Source organism: Eptatretus burgeri, chromosome 14, assembly GCF_056783735.1.
Source record: "Eptatretus burgeri isolate ZD-2024b chromosome 14, Ebu_testis_v1, whole genome shotgun sequence".
In the NCBI taxonomy this organism is placed as follows: Eukaryota; Metazoa; Chordata; class Myxini; order Myxiniformes; family Myxinidae; genus Eptatretus; species Eptatretus burgeri.
In genome coordinates this window covers 65,624,901-65,635,179 of record NC_140974.1, presented here as the reverse complement: position 1 = coordinate 65,635,179, position 10,279 = coordinate 65,624,901, and the positions used below count along the sequence as shown (strand labels likewise).

At 51.7% G+C, this 10,279-nt stretch overlaps 1 pseudogene; it reads right to left on the bottom strand.

The window, feature by feature from the left end:
* Positions 1-2,750: 2,750 nt before the first annotated feature.
* Positions 2,751-2,920, bottom strand: LOC147013479 (U2 spliceosomal RNA; annotated as a pseudogene).
* Positions 2,921-10,279: the final 7,359 nt, after the last annotated feature.

The following is a 10,279-nucleotide window of genomic DNA, read 5'->3' as shown; positions in this document are numbered from 1 at the left end:
GAAATCAGCTGAAACCCATCATCGATCTGACAGTCTGTTGCAGTCGACCTCATGGGGTTTGAACGTGCCGAGGCTGCATGCGCGGGCGCTGCCAGGAGCAAGAGTACGAACCCTCCATTTCGCCACGCTGCGTGTTTGAGCTTGGGGCTCGAATCCGTGGACATCGTCTTGTGAGGAACTGCATTCGGGCTTTTGACACTTTCCTCTCGTCCATGAAACATCCCCAAGTACTCTGTCTTGCATGCATGCTGTCTGTCTGTCTGTCTGTCTTTGTCTGCACGTGTTGTATAAGGCATATCTCAGTTGGGACCCCCTCAAAATCCGTAATCCGTAGTTCCCTTGTTAAGAACGGGTTATAGATTAATTAAAACATTGTCGTGAATGTTTTGCTTGTGTTGTGTTCCCCGATGTTCCCCAATAAATCTGGTTGACTCGTATGTGGTTGCCTCTATGGATTAATTCGTGTCGCATCGAGGAGAGATCCTTTCAGTTGGTATATAAAACCAAAATGGTTACAGACTGGCAGAAAACGCTCCGCATCTGACAAAACCAGTCTGTAACCGGGGTCTATTTTCCCAACTGGTAAGGTCCAGGATTACGTTGGTATCGCGATTGAAGACGCGTGACCCGAGACCTGTGCCGAGCCGGCCGGCGTTATAAACCCCGGAGACGGCGGTGGTGAGGGTGGCGCCAAGAGTCGGGTGAGAATCCCACCACCCCGGATCCGTAACAATATTAATTGGACAAGTGGTTCCCAAGTTACGGCCATTTATTTACCAACCAATGACAGGACCCGTTGCTGCGTAGGCGTGGCCGATGGGGGAAGAGAACCTCAGCCGCGTTCCCCATTACGGGTTACAACGTACGGACTTCCGGATAATGATGACCGTGTATTCTCATAATTTCTCGATTTCTTATGCGCATTTATAGATAAATACAATGCCCCAAGTTATGATCGTTTTCATATTAGATGGTGTATAAATTTCGGTAACATCAGAGTGAACCGGTATGCTCCGATCCGGGAAGTAAATTTTAAACACGCGATAACTTACGATTGAAAATAAGCAAGTAGGAGACAAAAATTTAATTGACTTCCTGTATTCTAATAATTTATCGATTTCCTATGCGCATTTATAGATAAACACAATGCCCCAATCCAGTCGTCGTTTACGAGAGCGAAGTAACGGCGACTGGCCGACGATGACGTCACGGGCCGTGCCGGTTACATGGCAGTGAATGTCATGGCAAGTAAAGACGGGGAGGTAAACTTGATTTTAATTAACTCTGTGTGTAGAAGTGTGGTTGACGCGAGAACGCGAGAGCGAAGTAACGGCCTTTGTGGTTGTCGTTTCTGGTTCGCGGTTTGAAAGTTTTTTTTTTTTTTTTGCACGTACAGCCACGCACATACGGGCACGCGAGAGCGAAGGAACGGCCTGTGTGGTTGTCGTTTCTGGCTTGTGGTTTGAAAGTTTTTTTTTTTTTTTTGCACGTACAGCCACGCACGTACGGGCACGCGAGAGCGAAGGAACGGCCTGTGTGGTTGTTGTTTCTGGCACGCGGTTTGAAAGTTTTTTTGTTTGTTTGTGTGCAAGTGCAGGCACGCACCTACGGGCATGCACTAGTCTATCTATAATTCCAGCAATCTGTGTGTGTGTGTGTGTGTGTGTGTGTGTGTGTGTGTGTGTGTGTCTATGACCTGTGTGACCACTCCTTGGCTTTTTTCACAAGATCTTGGCTATTCGTTGTTCACCTTGGCGTCTTGGTTTTCGATAGGTTTTCTTGGTGTATAGGTTTTCTATTATCATCGCTTTTCTGAACCTTGTGAATTCTTGGCTTTTTTCATTGGCTCACCTTGGCATTTATGAAGATGAGGAGTGGTTACACTGTCTGTGACCGCTGTTTCTCGACAACCACAGGTCCGATCTAATTGAAACTTGCCAGCTATATTGTTGGGGACCTGAGTATGTGCCTTTTCAAGGTTTGATATTTATCGGACAAGTTGTTCTCAAGTTATGGCCATTTATTTACCAAACCAATGACAGGACACGGTGCTGCGTAGGCGTGGCCGTTGGAGAAGAGATCCCCAGCCGCGTTCCCCATTACAGGTTACAACGTACGGACTTCCGGATAGTGATGACACTATTACAATAATTTCTCGATTTCTTATGCACATTTATAGATAAACACAATGCCCCAATCCAGTCGTCGTTTAAGAGAGCGGAGGAACGGCCTGTATGGTTGTTTGAAAAAAAAATTTCTTGCACGTATGGCCACGCGAGAGCGAAGGAACAGCCAATGTGGTTGTTTCTGGCATGTGGTTTGAAAGTTGTTTTTTTTTGCACGTACGGCCACGCACGTACTAGTATTATGAAGTTTGCATATTAAGTTTTATCTTTTTACTTTTGGGGCTATTTCCATTTCAAAGCTTCATGAGTTATAAGAGGGATAAGCTAATGCAGGAAATGACGTTTCGGATAAATACAGGAAACGAACTTGTGATGAAAATTAGAACAATTGGTAAAACAATATGATTAAATGAAATACTAGATTTAGGCAATGAGAGTAGGAATTTGCAATTGGCTCAGGGTGCTGGCGAAAGCTCGCTTATTCTTAGCGAAGGACACCATGGGATCTGAAACGTCCACTGAAACATGAAAAATTGAGAATGAGGTCAGGATGGTTGCTTTTCCTGATAAAGCTTTTTGATTCAATTTTAAGCAAAACCTTTTCGTTCTTTTCTTTGTTTCTATAAGAGGTGCACTGATCCTGGAGATAATGCAATACCAGGACAATGCGTGGAACAGACAGAGCAAGCTCGTAATCTGACTCCTCCAAACAAAAATATGTTTAATAGATAACTCCCACGATGTGAGACATATTGGCTATTAAACCAATAAGAACAGATTTATTAAAAATTTATCAAAGACCAAAATTAAAAAGTTAAAAAAGGAATAGACACTGAGGATAAAATTCCTCCACACCGTTAGAATCAAAAAAAGAATAGAAATAGGCCCCTGGGGGAATGTCAAAATAAAAAGAACATAACCCCCAAGGACCAATTAAGGGCACCAAGCCATAAAAAGAAAGGGGACCAGTCCAAAAATGGAAATTTGCGCTTCTCGTCCGTTTGGCAAGATCCATTCACTTAGACAAACATAGAAACCATGCACACCATACAAAAAAAAAAAAAAAAAAAAAAAAAAAAAAAAGAAGGGGGGAGGAAAGAGGGGAGGAAGGGAAATGGGGAAGTACCAACCTCAAACCTCTTCATACTGACGATGGCCCGACATGTGCTCAATATAAATATCCCGGGATCCCTTTATGGCATCAACACAACAAAGCCGACGCATCAGCTTCCGGTAAGACCGGGAGATTCCCAACCGGTTCAGGGCCGACTCATTTCCAGGGAACCACGATCCCAGTGCCCCCACTATGAACCCAAGCACCTGGACATCCTTGCCCTTAGCCACCAATGCTTTACGCAGTCCTTCGTACTTTTCCCTCTTTGCAGCTGCGCAAGTGGCAAGGGCATCGGAACCATTGTCAAAGGGGACAGCAATGTCAACAATTGTGATTTTATTTCCCTCCACCACAGTGATGTCTGGTCTTTCATGTGGGGAGGGATCACCGGGAACATGTTGATCTACATATACGTCCCCATGACGAATGGCCTTGACCAGGCGACTCTGGATCATGTTGTGACGGCGGCGAATGGGTACCATACCCGGGGGACAATGGTCAACAATGTGAGCCAGAGTCTCCTGGGGATAGCAACACCGCCGACACCCCTGGGGGGCAGCGGGATTCCACCGATGGGTCACAGCATTAGTCGGGACACAGTTCAGCCTTGCCCGATGCACAAACCTCCAATCACAGAAGCGCATAAACGAACCACTGCGAATCCACGAGGAACCGTTGGCAAACTTATCCGTTTTCAGTGCAGCGGCCACCTTTCCCTGGTCCGGGAGGCCGAGCAACCGCTGTGCAAACTTCTCCCTGGTCCACTCCCGAAGTGCAGAACACACGTCTTTAGAGCTGCACTCTCGGGAATGGCCCAGGGTCACAACGGGCTCCCCTGAGAGGGCACGACGGACAGTCACATTCAACCGCCGCGTCGCGGACCTCACCCGAGACCAGAGCGTGGAAATTTGGCCGCTGTACCCGGAGTTCGCCAATGGCCCTTCCATCGAGCCAGACAGGAACTTATCCACGTCCGACTCAACGGGAACACAGCGGATCGTCCGGTGGACGACCGACAAGAGCTGCTGCGTGGCAATGCCGCGTAAGGAAAGGTCGCTGGAGGACAGCATCCGCACCGTCTGAACGACAGTTTGGATGTCTGCCTCCGACCCCGGGTGTTGAAGCCCTAATCCGCCAACGTCCCGGCCCGCGAAAATATAATTATTAGAAGCGCGGACCGGAAGCTGGCAGATCTCCTTCGCCGCACTGACCACCGCAGATACCAGCCTATTAACTTGTTTCGTGGTCGTCTCTCCCGCGCGCAACGCGAAAGAGAGGCAGGGCTGGACAAAGGTCTGAATCGCATCCAACTTTTGCCATGGTGCTAGCAATGATTGTTTAATTTTGAGGACGTCCGCTATCATGTTGGTAACCAATGAGCAGACGTCCTCATCATCTCTATACACACCGATGGGGGTCCCGAGGTAGCGATAATGCTCCTCGCTACTCAGAGCTGGCATGGTTCGACCCTGAATCGAGAATAACATCACCGACCCTGACCCCCCCACGACAGAAAAGTGACAGAGAGGCACACTTAGCAGGCTTAAACTCCAGCTGCAACACATCAGCATTAACGGAGGCCACGTCAAGAAGGGTCGAAAGACCCTCCCTGGTCCTACTCAGGACAACCAGGTCATCAGCATATGCCAATATAGACACCGGTTGCCCATGAATTTTGACGCCGTGACCTCCGGCCGCAGCAGAAGCCTGCACCGCGCGCACAATCAATTCGATCGTGAGGTTGAACAGGATCGGCGATATGGGGCATCCCTGCTTCACCCCTGACAATATAGGGACCTCGCTAGTCGGGCCATCGTCCGTATTAAAGGTAGTGGAGGCACCAGTGTAAACATCTCGAAGCAGGTCGATCAGCTCCGCAGACGCGCCCATCGTGTCCAGTGCGGCAAAATTAGCTCCATGTGGAACACTCCCAAACGCATTCCGAAGGTCCAGCCAGGCAACAAAAATATTCTTCTGATTCCGCCTGGCGTCCTTCATTATGGTGTTTAGCAAAAAGGAGTGCTCGAAGCAGCCTTCACTGGGCCGAGAGCACTTCTGGGCCTCACTCAGCATTGAATGCCGGAGCGCCCAGCTGCGAAGCCGATCAGCCAGAACCGCCATAAACAGTTTATAGAGGCAACTCTGGAGGGCAATCGGCCGAAAATTTTCTGGTCCCCGGTGTCCCCTTCCTTGTGGATCAGGACCGTGGTGGCCTGCTTCCATGAAGCGGGGATACGGAGCGAGCGTAGACATCGGTTAAAAATTTCCAATGTCACACGACACGCCCCATCCATTCGCTTCAGGTGCTGGTACTCAACACGGTCCGGTCCCAGGGCAGAGTTACTCATGCGCCCAAGTCGGGCAGAGATCTCTCTCTGACCAATGGGCGCACTTAACGCTGCCCCCTCCGCACGAGCCTCGTCAGTGGATGACATGTTTGGAGAACTCCCGGGAAATGACCGCTGGGTCGACATTCTTGGCGGAGAACACCCGGGAGAAAAAAGCCTCCACGGGTTCCCTCCCACCAGAATATCTATCCTCAGCTTTCCCGAGGACCACCCTAAAGGCACGCTTTCTGCTGTGCCTGTACAGCTTCTGAAGGCGACTGGCCTCCTGGGGGTCATACCTCAGCCCGGAAGCACCCGCCATACCGGGACGGTCAGGTCGGGGACGACTTGGGTGCGTGGGGGCGTCTGCACCGCGTCCACCACGCCGCGGTCGGCAACGGTCAACCAGGGCATTGGCAAACGCATCGCAGACCTTTTCAAACTCCTCCCACAACACCGCGTTCCTCAACTGACCGACCCAATACTCAGGAAAGCTAGGGCCAGCATCAACACCTGGGGGAGGGGAGACAGGCCGTGGAGCCGGGGGAGCGTCGCGCCGGGGCGGGGGAACTCGAGACCGGTCGGCAACCGAAGCGGGCGGAGCCGCAGCCTCAGTCGCACCCGCGGGCTCAAGCCCCCCCGCCCCACCGCGGCCCTCCGCCCTCTCCACACTCCCGCTCAACCCCCCCCCAGCCCCAGCACCCGCCACCTGCAAAAAACTGTCACAAGCCTCCTCGAAAGCAGGCCCCTCGGGGGCCTCGAGAATAGCTGATACCAAGCAGTCAAGAACCCGGGATGTTTCCTCATCACATCGGGGGACAACCCCGACAGGGGAACCCTCGGTGATGGGCAGCACCGGAGACTCACTGCAGGCAACTAATTGTTGTTCCAAGAGGGGGACACCCAAAAGGGGCTCGAAGACCCGGCTAGACTCCAGAATCAGATCAGCCTGCCCTCCAGAGGGGCAACCCAAAACTGGTGACCAGGACCTCCGGAACGACCGCCGCCTGCTACCACCGATTCCACTCATATTTACAATACGCGGGCCGGCCGCCCCGTCGTCAGAGCCATAGCTCTCGGCCGGGACGGCCGGACCCGGTGCATCCTTTGTAGTAACTTGGGGCACCTGTCTAGAATCAGCGCTAGCCTCAGCCAGCCGTCGTCTCGGCAGTCGATTACCCGAAGGCCCAGCGATACCGGCAACGGAGGGGCGAACTCTGTCCTCTTTCCGGTGGATTTGGAAATGGTTCGCCGCCTTCCTTGCCGTATCGTATTCCAGGTCGCACCTCGAGCATCTAAAAACTGAAATAAAAGCGGTCTCGGCGTGAAACCGCTTTAGATGTCGTTGTAGGGTCTGAAAATTAAAAAAATTCTCACGGCACAGTGAACAAGGCCACCGGTCGGGAAGCGGGTACAGAAATACCTGGGTCTGGGGGCCGACGGGGGCGTTAGCCTCCGCGGCGACCACCCGGTGCATGCGGGCGATGTGTCGACGCCACCCCGCGAGCGTCGCTAGGTTTTTACCGCAGTACTCGCAGGGGAACGTCTCCACATCTCGAGCAGCACCTTCACCTCGCCGACCCGGCCTCCGTCCGTCCTCTTCCATTGGGTATCTGTATTCCAAAAAGTAGAATCATACACAAAAGAAAAAGATTCGCAATAATTCATGAAACAGTTCCCGGAATTGGACGTCCACACACTGTACCGAGAGGGAAAAAAAAAAAAATTATAACAACAACAAAATAAAAAAACCACCATTCATTCACAACAATAAATAACAATTAAACCAATAAGAACAGATTTATTAAAAATTTATAAAAAGACCAAAATTAAAAGGTTAAAAAAGGAATAGACACTGAGGATAAAATTCCTCCACACCGTTAGAATCAAGAAGAGAATTGAAATAGGCCCCTGGGGGGATGTCAAAATAAAAAGAACACAACCCCCAAGGACCAATTAAGGGCACCAAGCCATAAAAAGAAGGGACCAGTCCAAAAATGGAAATTTGCGCTTCTCGTCCGTTTGGCAAGATCCATTCACCAAGACAAACATAGAAACCATGCACACCATACAAAAAAAAAATAAAAAAAAATAAAAAAAAAAAAGGGGGGGGGGGAAGAAAAGAGGGGAGGAAGGGAAATAGGGAAGTGCCAACCTCAAACCTCTTCATACTGACGATGGCCCGACATATGCTCAATATAAATATCCCGGGATCCCTTTATGGCATCAATACAACAAAGCCGACGCATCAGCTTCCGGTAAGACCGGGAGATTCCCAACCGGTTCAGGGCCGACTCATTTCCAGGGAACCACGATCCCAGTGCCCCCACTATGAACCCAAGCACCTGGACATCCTTGCCCTTAGCCACCAACGCTTTACGCAGTCCTTCATACTTTTCCCTCTTTGAAACTGCGCAAGTGGCAAGGGCATCGGAACCATTGTCAAAGGGGACAGCAATGTCAACAATTGTGATTTTATTTCCCTCCACCACAGTGATGTCTGGTCTTTCATGTGGGGAGGGATCACCAGGAACATGTTGATCTACATATACGTCCCCATGACGAATGGCCTTGACCAGGCGACTCTGGATCATGTTGTGACGGCGGCGAATGGGTACCATACCCGGGGGACAATGGTCAACAATGTGAGCCAGAGTCTCCCGGGGATAGCAACACCGCCGACACCCCTGGGGGGCAGCGGGATTCCACCGATGGGTCACAGCATTAGTCGGGACACAGTTCAGCCTTGCCCGATGCACAAACCTCCAATCACAGAAGCGCATAAACGAACCACTGCGAATCCACGAGGAACCGTTGGCAAACTTATCCGTTTTCAGTGCAGCGGCCACCTTTCCCTGGTCCGGGAGGCCGAGCAACCGCTGTGCAAACTTCTCCCTGGTCCACTCCCGAAGTGCAGAACACACGTCTTTAGAGCTGCACTCTCGGGAATGGCCCAGGGTCACAACGGGCTCCCCTGAGAGGGCACGACGGACAGTCACATTCAACCGCCGCGTCGCGGACCTCACCCGAGACCAGAGCGTGGAAATTTGGCCGCTGTACCCGGAGTTCGCCAATGGCCCTTCCATCGAGCCAGACAGGAACTTATCCACGTCCGACTCAACGGGAACACAGCGGATCGTCCGGTGGACGACCGACAAGAGCTGCTGCGTGGCAATGCTGCGTAAGGAAAGGTCACTGGAGGACAGCATCCGCACCGTCTGAACGACAGTTTGGATGTCTGCCTCCGACCCCGGGTGTTGAAGCCCTAATCCGCCAACGTCCCGGCCCGCGAAAATATAATTATTAGAAGCGCGGACCGGAAGCTGGCAGATCTCCTTCGCCGCACTGACCACCGCAGATACCAGCCTATTAACTTGTTTCTTGGTCGTCTCTTCCGCGCGCAACGCGAAAGAGAGGCAGGGCTGGACAAAGGTCTGAATCGCATCCAACTTTTGCCATGGTGCTAGCAATGATCGTTTAATTTTGAGGACGTCCGCCATCATGTTGGTAACCAATGAGCAGACGTCCTCATCATCTCTATACACACCGATGGGGGTCCCGAGGTAGCGATAGTGCTCCTCGCTACTCAGAGCTGGCATGGTTCGACCCTGAATCGAGAATAACACATCACCGACCCTGACCCCCCCACGACAGAAAAGTGACAGAGGCACACTTAGCAGGCTTAAACTCCAGCTGCAACACATCAGCATTAACGGAGGCCACGTCAAGAAGGGTCGAAAGACCCTCCCTGGTCCTACTCAGGACAACCAGGTTGTACCGGTATAGACACCGGCTGCCCATGAATTTTGATGCCGTGACCTCCGGCCGCAGCAGAAGCCTGCACCGCGCGCACAATCAATTCGATCGTGAGGTTGAACAGGATCGGCGATATGGGGCATCCCTGCTTCACCCCTGAAAATATAGGGACCTCGCTAGTCGGGCCATCGTCCGTATTAAAGGTAGTGGAGGCACCAGTGTAAACATCCAGAAGCAGGTCGATCAGCTCCGCAGACGCGCCCATCGTGTCCAGTGCGGCAAAAATAGCTCCATGTGGAACACTCCCAAACGCATTCCGAAGGTCCAGCCAGGCAACAAAAATATTCTTCTGATTCCGCCTGGCGTCCTTCATTATGGTGTTTAGCAAAAAGGAGTGCTCGAAGCAGCCTTCACTGGGCCGAGAGCACTTCTGGGCCTCGCTCAGCATTGAATGCCGGAGCGCCCAGCTGCGAAGCCGATCAGCCAGAACCGCCATAAACAGTTTATAGAGGCAACTCTGGAGGGCAATCGGCCGAAAATTTTCTGGGTCCCCGGTGTCCCCTTTCTTGTGGATCAGGACCGTGGTGGCCTGCTTCCATGAAGCGGGGATACGGAGCGAGCGCAGACATCGGTTAAAAATTTCCATTGTCACACGACACGCCCCATCCATTCGCTTCAGGTGCTGGTACTCAACACGGTCCGGTCCCGGGGCAGAGTTACTCATGCGCCCAAGTCGGGCAGAGATCTCTCTCTGACCAATGGGCGCACTTAACGCTGCCCCCTCCGCACGAGCCTCGTCAGTGGATGACACATGTTTGGAGAACTCCCGGGAAATGACCGCTGGGTCGACATTCTTGGCGGAGAACACCCGGGAGAAAAAAGCCTCCACGGGTTCCCTCCCACCAGAATATCTATCCTCAGCTTTCCCGAGGACCACCCTAAAGGCACGCTTTCTG